Source organism: Dermacentor andersoni, chromosome 4 (genome assembly GCF_023375885.2).
Source record: "Dermacentor andersoni chromosome 4, qqDerAnde1_hic_scaffold, whole genome shotgun sequence".
Lineage (NCBI taxonomy): Eukaryota > Metazoa > Arthropoda > Arachnida > Ixodida > Ixodidae > Dermacentor > Dermacentor andersoni.
This window is the reverse complement of record NC_092817.1, coordinates 220,518,199-220,533,630: the sequence shown is the minus strand read 5'-3', so window position 1 is coordinate 220,533,630 and position 15,432 is coordinate 220,518,199. Positions and strand designations below refer to the sequence as shown.

Genomic DNA, 15,432 nt, shown 5'->3' with positions numbered 1-15,432 from the left:
ATTGGATGAAGGAACAAACACGAGTTAATGACATCTTAGTTGAAATCAAGAAAAAGAAATGGGCATGGGCAAGATATGTAATGAGGAGGGAAGATAACCGATGGTCATTAAGGATTACGGACTGGATTCCAAGGGAAGGGAAGCGTAGCAGGGGGCGGCACAAAGTTAGATGGATGGATGAGATTAAGAAGTTTGCAGGGACGACATGGCCACAATTAGTACATGACCGGGGTTGTTGGAGAAGTATGGGAGAGGCCTTTGCCCTGCAGCGGGCGTAACCAGGCTGATGATGATGATAATGAATTCCAATGTACAATGACAGTCATGGTTGTAAAATGAAAAATGTACTGATGTTTGAGAACTTCAAAATTAAAGGTGAGATGCGATATGGAACATTACACGTTTGCTGGATGGTAACCGCTCAAGTAACCTGTTCCTTTTTCAGTGCAGTAATAAGGAGCTTGTCCTTCTTAAGAGTGCTCAAAAGAGCGCTGTTCCTTTGGCGTCAATGACGCCAGGGTTTTGGTATCGACCTCCATCGCCTTCTCTGAGGCGCTGCATGATCGAGAGCCAGGCACCGAGACAAGCGCCTCGGGCCTTGGCATTCTGTTTAGTCTTGGGACCTGCGGAACAGCTGTCTGCAGGGCCGTCTTGGATGATGGTAGAGCAGCTCTAGCTGCTGCCACCAAGGGGGCTGATGGAGTTGCTACGGGACCATAGACTGTGACCCCTGTAGACTCCCGAGACCGATGTGGTGCTGCCCCCTGCAGCGCCACATTGGCACAGCTTATTTGAGGTAAAAGTGAAAGCCTATTCCTCACTTTCAAAAAATAAAATCTTCTCTTTTATTGTAAGAGCAATCAACTCCTTCTCTTTCTTCCAACAGGGACATGATTGTGAATACACTGGATGACCCCCTTTGCAGTTTATACAGCATGGGGGAGCGTTACAGTTTTCAGATGGGTGATCGTTTGCACTGCATTTCGCGCATGTTTCTTTGCTTCTACATGATTGTGATGCATGGCCAAACCTCTGGCACTTGAAAGATTGCCTTGGGTTCGGTATGTATGGTCTGACATTTAGATATCCTGCGTCGAGAGAGGTGGGGAAAATACTAGTACGAAATGTAAGAATCACATGTTTGGTGGGGAGTTCGTTGTTTCTTCGGATTGTAATTCTTTGAACTTTGATCACATTTTGTTCTCAGAACCCCTCGAGGAGTTCCTCGTAACTCAAGCTGGAAAAATCTTCCTCTGAGATAATGCCCCTGCAAGAGTTTAATGAGCGATGGGGAGAAATCGTTACTTTGATTTCACCAACACTGGCGAGTCGGACAGCTTTTGCACTTGTTCTATGTTCCTCAATTCTATTAACAAGTCTCCGCTGGTCATTTTCGAGGCTTTGTAGTCTTTGCCAATTTTTTCTATGGGGCATTTCGCCACCAAGAAAGGGGATAGTTTACGCATACTTAAGTGTTCCTTCACTATGCAAGACGTGGCAACGTGGGAAGTTGTCTAGGTCGGTTCGGAGGGTAAATTGAAAAAGTGCTTCGGTGCGAAAGCTTCTGCCATAACATGGCTTCAAATTTCAGCGGCGGCGGTAGCCATCCACCGCCGAACCCAACAAGGGGGCGCTACAGGTTCAGAGAAACCTGCAGACGCCAGCTATGCACCGCCACTGTAACCTAATGTATATACCCAAGACTGGATATATTACACACGGTTAACCCTTGCCGCCAGGAAATTCCGAAGTAAGAAGCAGTGAAAAGAAGACAGGAAAGATGAAAAGGCTAGAGAGAAAGACGAAGATTGAAGAGGAGGACAGGAAAAGGCGACTGCCGATTTCCTCCAGGTGGGCCAGTCTGGAGGTGCTGTCTATGTGAAGCAGAGGCCAAAGAAGTGCGTTGCCTCCGCCGGGGGGCGGGGGCATAAAGGTCCGAACACCAGGAATCAGCTCAACCCCCAGGATTCCCCTTTCCCCAGACACATCTAAGCCACGCACGGCTACACGCGGGAGGGGCCAACCCTCATGTGCCTGGTACATGGTGTTGCACCACGTACCCAACCACACGAAATGCCTGCTGACGCAGCCGCCCCTGCGGGGAAATGCACAAATGATGTGAACAAGAATGCTGCCTCCAATGCACTAGCAGAAAATGTGGCAGCTGCCAGATTGACTGAGACAAACTTTGCATAATTGTAAAGAAAAAGAAAGTGTATTTCATGGCTGTACCTCCAGAAATTTCTATTAGCATTTAGTAGCCTAGTGCTTCGTTTTCAGCCTCTCTATAGGGCTTTGATAGATTACGAAAAGGCATTTGATTCAGTAGAGATACCAGCAGTCATAGAGGCATTACATAATCAAGGAGTGCAGACCACTTATATATATATCTTGGAAAATATCTGCAGAGATTCCACAGCTACCTTAATTCCACACAAATAGGAAGATACCTACAAAGAAAGGGTCAGACAAGGAGACACAATCTCTCCAATGTATTCACTGCATGCTTAGAAAAAGTATCCAAGCTATTAAATTGGGACAGCTTAGGGGTAAGGATCAATGGCGAATATCTCAGCAACCTTCGGTTTGCAGATGACATCGTCTTATTCAGCAACACTGGGAACAAGTTACAACAAATGATTGAGGACCTTAACAGACAGAGTGTAAGAGTAGGGTTGAAAGATTAATATGCAGAAAACAAAAATAATGATCAATAGCCTGGCAAGGGAACAAGAGTTCAGGATCACCAATCAGCCTCTAGAGCATGCAAATGAATATGTTTACCTAGGACTATTACTCACAGGGGACCCTGATCACGAGAAGGAAATTTACAGAAGAATAAAATTGGGTTGGAGCATACATGGCAGACACACTCAGATCCTTAGTTGAAGCTTACTATTAATTATCACTTGAAAGAAAGGTGTAGAATCAACGCATTCTACCAGTGCTAACATATGGGGCAGAAACTTGGAGACCAACAATAAAGCTCGAAAACAAGTTAAGGACTGCACAAAGAGCGATGGAACGAATAATGCTAGGCATAACGTTAAGAAACAGAAAGAGAGCAGTTTGGATCAGAAAGCAAACAAGTATAGCCGATATTCTAATTGACATAAACAGAAAAAAAGAAAGCAGCTGGGTAGTTCATGCTGAGCAGGCTAGATACCCGGTGGACCATTAGGATTACAGAATGAGTGCCAAGAGAAGGGAAGCACAGTTGAGGGTGGCAGAAGACTAGGCGGGGCAATGAAATTAGGAAATTCGCGGGCGCTAGTCTGAATTGGTTGGCGCAGCACAAGGATAATTGGAGATTGAAAATAGGCTGCTGCTGCTGCTGATGATACACTAGTGCATCTAACAAAATACCTCCTTTTGGTATTTCGTTAATCGCACTTTTCAATGCACTGTGGCCAATCCCCCCCGTGGGTACGAACCACGTTTTGATGCAACAACAACAAGTCGCAGGCTATCCAGACACACACACACATAAAAAAAGAAAACTGAATTGCTGTGATTACAATCTTGTGCCTGCAAACAAAAGAGTTGGGCACTAAAACAAATTTAAGCTTGTCGTTTCATGCAGTTTACCTTTTTTAAACAAGGCTTCCTTAGGAAAGTCAAATCATCAAAAAATTATTAAGTTCACATTTTTAGTCAGCATCTTTTCGTATGATGCAGTATGATGCAACATAAATGAAAACTCAAACTGCCAAAGAGGAGCAGGGTCACTCGTGACAGCAGCAGTGCTGTCCAATTTAGAGGTACTCGTATATATGCAGCACCAGAGCTTTAGCAGGGCTGGCTTGTGCTTCAAGGACATTTGGCTGGTGGTTACACTTAAGTTGTCGCTGCATTCCAATACATGGACTAAAAGCGCCGTGGGTGTCCTGCCAAGCTCAATGAGTCCACAAAGGGTGAGCATGCATCTTGCTTGCATTCACACAGAAGCCAATGCGTCTTGTTGGAAATAAAGTGTTGCCTTTGTTTTATTAGTACTGTTGTGTCCGACGCCCGTAAAACCGAGTTGTGTGGAAACTGTGCTCGTGACACAAGAGCTATGGGTGGAACCGGCTGGAACGATCCAACTGCAGTATACAAGGAGAAACTAGGTGCATTCAACGCTGCCAACAGAACAGGGAGCTTACTGTTCTTGTACCATGTCGCAATCGTCGAACAAGATTAGATCAATCAATCAATCAATAAATCAATCAATCAAATATTTATTTCCAACAACAGTTCGGGGTCCCTTAGGTGAAAAGCGGTAGTAACACCACTTGAAAATACCTAAAGGCCCACGTACATGACAGCGGTATTACGACTGATACGTTCAAAAACAAATTTACAATAATCAAGTAAAAAATGCAGTTAAAAAAAATTAAAAGGAGGTTGTGCAAATAAATACAAGAACAGAATAACAGAACAAATAAGGTCAATATAGAAGTACACTGAAGAGTAATGAAACATACTTGATCATGTTCGGGCAGTTTAAACAACATTAGACAAGAGTTAGAAAAAATTCACGCATTTCTTTTTTTGTAAACGTAGAAAAGTTAGCGTCTTTCCCTTCATATTTATTAAGTAGGGACGGCAGTGTGAATCTAAGAGACTGCAAAAAATAGGTTGTGCGGGAACGAGGAACAAGCCACTTGTCGGTGCTGCGGGTGCGTGAATCAGTGTAATGCATGCTTATACTAGATACATCTTTAATAAACACTTTGTATTGTTCCTTTGGGAAGAAATAAGCATACATTAAACAAAAATCGAACATGCGTTTGACACGGAATATCTTATAGCGGGTAAACAATGTAACTGTAGAACTATTGCGCAGGACGTTTGCAATATACCGAAGTGCTCTTTTCTGCAATAGGTGAATTGTATTTATGTTACTAAGGGTTGTGGTGCCCCAGACTAACAGGCAGTAATTTATATTGGAAGAAAACAGAGCATGATAAATCTGAAGTTTAGGTTTTTCTGGAAGAAAGTGCCTACATCGTGACAGAACACCAGCAGCACACGATAACGATTTAGTCAGTGATTCAATATGACACGTCCGTGTCTTATGACCAGAAAAAGTCACGCCCAGAACGGGTATTCCCTCAAGCGTTAATGATTGGTTCACGTTGACTTCAGTGCCTCGGGCTCTAAAAAAGACAGCTTTTGTTTTTTTCGCATTTATTTGTAGGCCGTTAGCAGTGGACCATTGCAGCACATCTGAAAGTACACTTTGAGTTCTGGCAACAATTTCAGTTGGATTTTGTCCCGAAACAAAAATACTAGTGTCATCCGCATAGAGCAGGAATGAGGCGTCATTGTTTATCTTAACAATATCATTTATGTAGATATTGAAAAGCATTGGTCCTAAAATGCTTCCTTGAGGCACGCCACAAGAAATGGTTTTAGAAGACGAAAAACGGTTAGCAATTGAGACGCATTGCTTTCTCTCAGACAGATACGAACTAAACAATGAATTAGCTACACCATGTATAAACACTTAATTTCCAGAGTAAAATGTCATGTTAGGGTACCGAAGGCTTTGAATGAAAACACCCAGCGTAAGCTTTTTTTCTTCGATGTTATTAATTATTAGTTCTTTTTGAGCTAACAGTGCAATCTGTGTAGATTCCGGGATTATGTCGCAGAGCATGTGTTTTTTTACGTGCAATGCCACTCCGCCACCACGGCGGCCACTTCATTGATAAAATAGTGATAAATAGTGATAGTGAAATCAAAGCCCCCATCTAATTACTTCGTGCACAAACGGCTCTGTACAAACTGCTGATGACGGATTGCAATCCCAACCTGCGCGATTTTTCACGGAAGGTGACGTTGCTTAGGATCTTGTTTTGTTGTTGAATTGCCTCAAAACTAGCTAAAACAGATCGCTCGCGTCGACTTCCACCCATTGCCAAGTAGTGATGGTGCGGTGCCAGCTATGATACACACCGAAGCACCAAAGATCCAACTACTACCGTCCCTGGAAAGCAGTGGGGACATCGCAAAAGTACGACGGTTGCAACGATGGAAAGTGAACGTGCGTCACTTAAGCGGCTGTGCTCTTTGCCTCCCACGCAGGCGCCGACGTGATCGTTGTCTTTGTTTATCATGTGTCGCCCCAACCCGACGCGATTCCGCAGTGCTATGGATTTCACTCACCACTGCTGCAGCTGCGCTAAGGTAACGTTCGTTGAGGCCGCGTACGCTTGCACATCGAAGTTACGACGAGCACGGCCGCTGGCACAACACATGAGATGACAGGCGACGACTGGCAGATACACTGGATCCATAGAGAAAAATCCAGCAAGGATTCACAGTAGACAACAACGGTAGAACAAATTATAGAAATGCATTGTGGAAAAAAATTAACTGAGCTAACAATGCTTAAAAGCAGGCATAATACTTGTTATTTCGCAGACTTTATTCGAACATACGGCGACGACGCCCGCCGAAGACAACGCAAAACGAAAACACCCTCCTCCTCCTCTGCCAGTTGCGACCGAGATGCTCGTAGTTCGTTGTGGCATGGGTAATGCTGGGTAAGGTGTGACGATGTCGGGAAGAGGAGCGTGCAAGTAAAAAAGATGTTTGACACAACTCTGGGTGAGTCGACAAAAGTTTTGCCTGCCGTTGCCACTTTGCTAGGCAAGCTCCAGTGCGCTCGATTCGCACTATCTGCCTATTCTCGGACATTGCAGAGCCAAGGATTAGGCCTAGGCCCGTTAGCGCTTTTTGAATACGTTTCCAAGAGGCTGCCGAGCCGTTAGAAAGGGTCGTTCGCGTACATGCTTGAACTACCCATTTAGTTCCCGCGTGCTTGTGGTCGTCGAGCACGTGGACGGTGGTACCGCAGTTTCGCTTGGTCGTTCGTGTCGCGGTCCCTCTCCCCTACAACGGCATTCGGATCCTCAGCTGTTTCAGCGGCGAAGCGAGCTTGCTGCGTCGCTGCCGCACGGCTTGAATGACAGAATGCCGCTAGCCTGTATCGAGGCTGCATCTTTCAGTGAGGCACGGTGTCGCTTTGCTTTATGTCAAACGAAGAAAGTTTCGAGTAGCGTGAATACAAGCTTTGCGTCTTTCGACACAAGATAACGGTGATAACCCCTGAAGAGAGACGGGGGCGGCCGTGTCATATATATATGCAATAAGGAAGATTCTTGGAAGAAACGTGACTGCTCTTTTGGTTCCCCTCTTGATTTGGTGAATGGGTGTTTTACTGTCGAAATTTTTTCCATACAAAAGTAAAATGAAAGTTACCAATAATAAACGAGAAAAAGGAGTTTTATAAATAAGATTTGGGTCATTTCTGTTATTGTGGTAACTGCATGGTCCCGGAACATGATGCTGGCCGACAGACTGACACGAACGCTTGCAGTTGGGAACCCTCACCCATGCCGGGTCATGCACTAGATTATGATGGTTTATTGCCATCCCCATTGAAACAGGGTGGTGACAGTCACCTAGCCTGCTCTAGTTAATCGGGTATGCTATACATGCTTTTCATTCTGTCATATTTGTATACATCTCCATCATTTTTCTCTTCCTCAAAACTTTGTCTGTAACCACCTATGTATGCAACGAATCCAGGCCTATCAATCTCATCCCTGCTTTTTTCCTGCCAATACTCCAAAAATCTCTTGCTTATCTTGACCATTGACTGGTTGATGCTTCCATGCACCTTGGATCCTAGCGCTCCTGGAAGGCGTGTGTTACCTGTGGGTCTCACTGGGTGAACCCTTTTGCATTCCATTGGGATGTACTGAATGGTCTCCGGATTTCTGCTGCAGCGTACTCCTGCCTCATCTTGTTGCGAGTATTTGCTCCGGTATGTTGTTTTTGATCTTAGGCAACCAGCTCAAGTCTCAAGTAACATGACACTGCCCTTTGTGTTATCGTACACATTTTCCCTTCTAAATTCTTACCCTTCTTGTAACTCTCCATGATCCTTTTTGTTTGCATTCTCTGCATCCAATTTGCTGCCTCTGTTTCTCTCACTTTATTTTTTTATGACTCCTGGTGGTCTACACTTTCAGTTACCTTGTACTTGGTCGCCAACCTTCTTGAGCTCTTCCTCCATTCTGTGTTCATGCTTTTAAGGTACGTATACTTGTGCACTTTAGCCACCCATTTATTTTGATCCATGCTCCCGAGTCTTTCTTCAAAACTAATTTTGCTCTGCACTTGTCTGACTTCAAAGAGGCCCAATCCATGTTACCCTGCACTGCCTCATTTGTTGTTTTACTGTGGGCTCCCAAAGCCATCCTACCTACCAATCTTTGGTTAACTTCCAACCCCGACACAATATCCAATTTTAAGTGCAGAGTGGCATTTTCGAACATTAGCGCTTGTACCGTTACCCCTTTCCAGGTTCCACGTACCACCTCATATTTATTGGGGCCTCAAAGTACTATGTTTCATTATTGCTGCATTCTGCTTGCCATTTATTTTATCTTGAGACACCCCTAGGTGCGGGAACCACAACTAATCTTATCACATCCCTCCCCCCTTTATTTAGATAGGGCCAGAACAGTGTTTTGAGGTGATTAGTGCAAAACTGTTTGTCACACCCTGGTACTTGGATGAAAAACAGGAGTGCTAACTGCTGTCACAGCAGGTTCTGTGGTTTCCTTTGGCGTGCCTTCACCATAATCTTGCCCAAGATTGGGGCGGTCTGGAGTTGACTGCCCTTAAACTGTGCTGAGGCTTGAAGCTACATCCGGAGCTACAGGACTGTTGAAATCCTTGTCAGGATTGTCGCCTTGGTGGAGCTGTGATCCAGGTCTCGTTTTAAATGCCGTCCACCACGGAAGAATCGTGCTGCTTGGTGAGGACAGCAGTAGCCACAGTGGGCTAGGACGATCTTCAGGTTGGCCCAAAAACCTAAGTTTTGTCCCTTGGTCACATCTGATTTTCTGTTTAAGCTGCTTCTGCAGTACCTTAGTCCCTAGGTCTGGGTGGAGCAGGTCCAACACTGTCGTCCACCCTAACAACAGATCCGAAGGGCAGCAGCTTTTGTGTGGCCTCGACACCTCAAGAGCATGCAGGCAATTTGAGTGCGTGACTGGAGCCCCAGTCTTGTTTTCAACTTGCTTTTAACAGTCTGCACTAATGGATGCTGGATGATGTGTTGGCATCAGTATTTACCTCGCATTGTTTCTCTTGAAGAATGTCTTGTACAGCTTACTGGTAAACGCAGACCCATTATCAAAGACCACCATCTCAGGCAGTCCTTGGTTTGCAAACATAGTTTGAATGCATGCAGTAGCTGATTCGCTTCCTGTTTTAATAGCATGTCATGACAGTATTCTCATCCTTGAAATGCAACTATAATGAGTTGGTATGTTGACTAAATGGCCAAGCTTTGGTGAAATTTGTCAAGTAGCAACAAAGCTGACATATTTTTGTTCTAGTTAAACAGTGCTAAAAAAAGAAGGGGTCAAAGAAAAAGTGGGGAGTACTGTTTTAGCATCACCATGCATCTTGACCGACCCGCCCAACTTTTTGTCATATTTTTGTGCCTACATTCCAGGCTGGAAAAGTAAATAAACTTTACCACTCAGTTCTGATTAGATGCAAGACTTGCATCTAATCAGAACATCTAAGCTAGGCAGGTTTGGAAGGTGGGGGTCATATTGCATGTGCATGTTGTTAGGGGGTACCATTTTTTGAACAGCTAGAGATTTAACAGATGGTTAGGAAAGATACACATTCTAATTTTGGCCTTGCAAAAATGGAATAGCTTGACAGAGAGAACATGGCACTAGGGGCCGTCTAAGAATGTCAAGGGTGTGGTTGGCATCGTTAGTGACATTTAATATGTGCAATGGACAGTTTAAATCATGGCTTTAATAAATACCTAGCAATGTCTAGGTATTTATTAGTCACTAATGTAAATAAGTTTCATTAAAGGACCACTGATAGCCAAATTCTTGTTTGTGGGTTTTATGTTTTATTGAGTAGGTCTGTCTAGCAACCACAAAATTTATTTATTTATTTATTTATTTATTTATTTATTTATACATACTGCAGCCTCAGAGGCTATTGGAGGAGTGGGAGAAATAATAAACATTTATAAGCAAGCTTGTGTGAATTGTTTCAGTGGTAGTGAACAGAGGTTGCCCGGTAATTAATTCCAAATTTCAATTGTTGATGGAAAAACACTGTATTGAAGGGAATCAGTGCGGGCAAAAAAGGTTGAGATATTTAGAGTGTGGTGACTCCTCATAGATGAGGGTTTGGAAGAAATCAAGCAGTTATCTAGAGAGAAGAGACAAGGAGAATGGATTAACATGTGAAGGAATTTTAGGCATTCAAGTTTGCCACGCTCTGCAAGAGAAGTCAGACCAAGCAGGGGGAAGAGAGTTAGATGGCGAAAAGTCCTTGTCATATCTCCTACAAACAAAATGCACTGCCTTTTTTTTTTTTTTTTCTTTTTCGTCAATGCTTTTTTTTTTTTTTTTCAGTGATCCTAATTTTCTGACGTCACAGTGTCTGTATAGATTCCATACAATGCAGCCATATTCGAGGATGGGGTGAATTAGGGTTTTATGTGTTAGAAGTTTAGTTTCTTGAGGAGCAAGACGCAGTGTACGATGTAAGTAACCTAGTCTTTTAAGGGCCTCTATGTTTTGGCCATGACAAATCGTGCATTAGTAGGATACCTAAATATTTGAATTCTAACACTCTATTTAAAGTAATATTAAATACAGGCTAAAAAGGACGGGCATGAGCGTCATATAAAGGACGTGGAGACATTTTTCGAAAAGTTGATATTCATTTGCCATGCTTTGGACCAGTTACCAAAGTCAGTGAAAGAATTGTTAAGGACAACAAGATTAGATGGAAACTTAATTGAATGATATAAAATGCAATCATCTGCAAAAAGGTTTATTCTAGCTGATGTGTGTAAGGGGGGATCATTAATATAAAGCAGGAATAGAAGAGGCCCCAGTACTGAGCCTTGGGGAACCCCTGATGAAACAGGCATCAAAGGTGAGTTAGTATAGTTGAAACATACATATTTTCACGGCTCACTTAAGACAAGAGCGGAGAGCAGTATTTTATCGAAACAATAAGAACAAGAGTTCAGTTCAGGCTTCTTCTTCTCTAACCCTGGCTTGCACACTCCAAGTAGTCGTCTTCGTCATCAGCATAGTTGGGCACAGGTGGCGTCGCGGCATTTGCCCCCCCCCCCCCCCCCCCTCCAGAAGAAGCATCGTCCCGATGCTCGACGGGTAGCATCCGGTGTCCAGCCAACCAGAGAGTGTCCATGTCATTCAGAAAAATAAGGTTTCACGCGCACCACGTGCACAGTCTCAGGCAAGTCCTGACGGCGCCTCGAGCAGGATGGGCTGTCAGGAACGTCTTCCTAGTTGATGTCACTAAGGTGTCGTAGAACCTTCTTTTGTCCGAAATATCGGCGTAGAAGTTTCTCTGCAAGGCCTCGGTGGCGTACTGGAGCCCAAACCCAGACTCTTTGGCAGGGTCGGTAGATGACGCATCAATGGTGTTGATTGTAACGTCGGGCATCACGGTCTTGCTGGCTAGTTATGCGAGCACACGCGAGCTGTCTTTGCTTCTTCGGCGTGCTCTAAAATCTGCGGCGTCAGTCTTGGGATCGCTGGAAGCATAGCATCCAGCATTATAGTCACTTCTCGACCGTGGAGGAGACTGAATGGCGTCATTCTTGTTGTTTCTTGCCGAGCCGTATTATAAGCAAACATTACGTAGGGTAATATTTGGTCCCAGTTCTTGTGTTCCACATCGACATACATACACAGAATGTCTGCGACAGTCTTGTTGAGGCGCTCCGTAAGTCCATTGCTTTGCGGGTAATAAGCCATCGTCCTTCTGTGTGTTGTGCCACTGAGCGCGAGTACAATTTGCAAAAGTTCAGTCATGAAAGCGGTTCCCCTGTCGGTTACCATGACCGCTGGAGCACCGTGCCTCAGGATGACGTTTTCGATGTAGAACTGTGCGGCCTCGGCTGCTGTGCTGCTAGGAAGTGCCTTGCTTTCTGCATAACGCGTGAGGTAATCTGTCGCAACTATAATCCACTTCTTTCCGGCAGCAGATATTGGGAATGGGCCCAAAAGGTCCAGCCCAATTTGTGTAAACGGCGTTTCCGGCACTGGAACGGGATGTAATAGTCCGGCAGGTTTCGTAGGTGGCACTTTTCGTCTCTGACAGTCAAGGCACATTTGAACATAGTGCTTCACCTGTGCTGCGAGCCGTGGCCAGTATTACTTCTCTTTGATCCGCGCTAATGTTCTTGTGTAGCCTAAGTGGCCCAAGGTAGCTTCATCGTGACAGGCCTGCAAGATTTCACTGTGGAGAACTTTAGGGACGACCAGTAGATATCTGTTCCCTGTTGAAGAGAAGTTCCTCCTAAAAAGAACACTGTTGCGTATGCAGAATGACAGGCACTTGAGAACAATCCGGGCTTGTGTGGTGCAACCTTCTAAGAAATCAGTTAGTGAAGCAAGCTCCTGGTCCTCTTGCTGTTGTTGAGAGATGGTGGCCGCATCAACTCCTAAAAAGCCTGCGGATTCATCATCATCTCTGCCTGACGACTCGATCGGCGATCTGGAAAGGCAGTCAGCGTCTAAGTGCTGCCATCCCTATTTATAGGCCACTGTCATGTCGTACTCTTGAAGTCGTAGGCTCCAGCGTGCCAAACGTGCAGATGGATCTTTCGTGTTGGTCAACCAACAGAGAGAATGGTTGTCATGAGTTGAAATGAGCGGCCGTATATGTACGGGCGGAACTTGGTAACTGCCCATACTACAGCCAAGCACTCCTTCTCTGTGGTGGAGTAGTTCGACTCGGCACGTGACAGTGTTCTACTCACGTAAGCGATGACTCGCTCAGCGCCGTCTTGCCGCTGAACAAGGTCGACGCCTAGACCCACGTTGCTGGCATCAGTGTGGATCATTGTCGGCGCATCCACGTCAAAGTGGTCAAGAACTGGCGGAGTTTGTAGACGGTGCCGCAACTCGTTAAATGCCGCCTCCTGCTCCTCGCCCCACACAAACATGACATCTTCCCTAGTTAGGAAGGTGAGCGCTGAGGCGATGCATGCGAAACCTGCAATAAATCGCCGCAATAAATAGACTTACAATGTGGCCCAAAAACTGTAGTTCTTCATAGCCAAAGTGGCACTTTTCAGGTTTTAAGGTAAGCCCAGCGGACCGTATGGCTTGAAGAACTGACCGTAGCCGTTTGAGATGTTTATCAAATGTGGCAGAGTAAACAATCACATCGTCTAGGTACACTAAGCAAGACTTCCACTTAAGGTCTGAGAGAACAGTATCCATTAGCCTTTGGAACGTGGCTGGGCCGGAGCACAAACCAAAAGGGAGAACTTTGAATTCATAGAGCCCATCAGGCGTCACAAAAGCAGTCTTTTCGCAATCCCGCTGATCGACCTCTATTTGCCAGTATCCACTTTTTATGTCCATCGATGAGAAGTAACATGCATGCCGTAGCCTGTCGAGGGAATTGTCGATGCGTGGTAAGGGATACACATCTTTTTTCGTAACCCGATTGAGCCTGCAATAATCTATACAAAACCGCAGGCTACCATCGTTCTTCTTAACGAGTACCACGGGCGATGCTCAAGGGCTTTTTGACGGCTGGATGACATCATCATCTAGAGTTTTCTTGACTTGCTGCTGTATTGCTTCACATTTTTTCTCAGCCACATGATACGGATGCTGTCGGATGGGTATTGCTGTTTCTTCCATAGTAATGCGGTGTTTCGTCAGTGGTGTTTGACGCACTTGGGACGTTGTAGAGAAGCAGTTCCCTGAGACTTTGTTTCTGTTGCGGCGCTAAACCTAGGTCAACGTCGACGATGGGTGCATGTGGCATCGTGTCGGTGGTCGATTCCTCTTTTACAGCAAAGCAGTGTTGAACGTGGTCACTTTCATCAAAGTATGCCACAGCGGTGCCTTTACTGATATGCCGGCGTTCATTGGTGAAATTTGTCAGAAGTACCTCTGTGTGACCACTGATTAGGCTGACGATACTGCGAGCGATGGCAACACCTTGATGGAACAGAAGTGCAGTTAGTTGTTCGGCTACACCATCCTTGTTAAACTGTTCTCCGCAACTGACGGAGACAAGACTGCATGATAGCGGTGGTATGCAGACGTTGTCGGTCGGCGGTGACACATAAAGATGCACGGTGGCGCTCTTCGTCTTGGCTCGTGTCTGTACTAGTTCACAAGGTTATCTTGCCTTCCCGTATGTTAACCACGGCACCATACTCCCGCAAGAAGTCCATTCCAAGGATGAGTGATCTGCAGCACTCTTTTAAAATCATAAAAATGGCCACAAAAACTGTATTTCCTATCTGGAGCCGTGCAGTACATTTTCCTGAAGGTATCATTATGTGGCCCCGGCATTTTTTCTTAAGCCGGTCTGCCAACTGCTCACTCATTCTCGAAAAGTCTACGCCAGTATCAACTAAAGCTGTCACGTCATGCCCATCAACCGTTAAGAGTAGGTCGGCACTCGCAAATTCGTCGGCATTCCGTTTCACCGGGTTTCGCTACTCGTTTCTCTGTAATAATGGGGGATTTTCGACAGTTAGACGACTTGCAACCTCTCCTCCCCCCCTTCCCCCCCGGAGGTCACTGATTTCAGTTTCTCCGCCGTGGGCTTGGAGAGTGGCCTCTTACCACGTCGGTGAAACTGCGATGGTTCGGCAAAGAATAACGTAACGGAGACGGCGAACGCAACTGAAGATTAGCTGAGCTGCCTTGTTCCCAAGTGACACTGTCGTCGAAGTGTGGATGTCTCTCTGGAAACTGTCGCGGAGTGGCAGGTGACATTTCCTGGAAGCTGCCCTGGCGATGAGGGCAAAAACGATAAATGTGCCCTGGAGTGCCACAGTGAAAACACAATGGTCGGCGATCAGCAGTGCGCCATACGTCGGTCTGGCGAAGCTGGGTTCACCTGAAATGCTCCCTCTGTGTCCAGGCAGCAATAGGTGGCCGCTGGTGGTACTGCCGTACTGGCACGGTAGAAAGCGGGCGACGGACAGCGCCTACGTAGCTACATGTGCGTGGCTCGAAGCGCGGCTCGGAACATGGTTTAGGGAGTGGCTCAGGCTATCTTCAAGAGCGAAGTACACATTGGAAAGCTTCTGGTCTGGACGCCACTGATTGACTTTAGCTACACGTTCGTGCTGGTCCAGCCAGTCCTCTGCGTCTTCATTTGTGTCACCATGGAAGCTTGTGGGGACTAGATTGTTTTGAACAGTCACCTGTGTTGGACTTGCAAGTGCCATTTCCTGAGTCAGTGAGGTCGCTGACAAAGTTCCTTGCAAGAGACCGAATTCCGAGCACAGACCTTGCAGGCGACGGCTTGTGCGATGCACAGGTGTCTCGATGCGTGGATGATGTCTTGAAGGGCTAGATGCAGGGCTACTCG

The 15,432-nt window shown here is 45.7% G+C and overlaps 2 protein-coding genes across 3 annotated transcripts in view; one reads left to right on the top strand and one right to left on the bottom strand.

Annotated features, from left to right (window-relative positions):
- The window catches only part of LOC126538417 (RING finger protein 141-like), a 286,083-nt gene extending 279,823 nt beyond the window's left edge, over window positions 1–6,260 (bottom strand). Inside the window, exon 1 of the mRNA XM_050185260.3 lies at window positions 6,154–6,260. The gene's annotated coding sequence lies outside the window, so the exon portion shown is untranslated. The remainder of the gene's footprint in view (window positions 1–6,153) is intronic.
- A 231-nt stretch (window positions 6,261–6,491) lies between these two features.
- RASSF8 (ras association domain-containing protein 8) overlaps window positions 6,492–15,432 on the top strand; it is an 87,369-nt gene continuing 78,428 nt past the window's right edge. The window contains exons 1-3 of one of the 2 annotated variants that reach the window (XM_055074772.2): window positions 6,498–6,597; window positions 7,685–7,819; window positions 8,028–8,091. The gene's annotated coding sequence lies outside the window, so the exon portion shown is untranslated. Of the gene's footprint in view, window positions 6,598–7,684; window positions 7,820–8,027; window positions 8,092–15,432 lie in introns of both variants that reach the window. The other variant, XM_055074771.2, reaches the window with a different exon arrangement.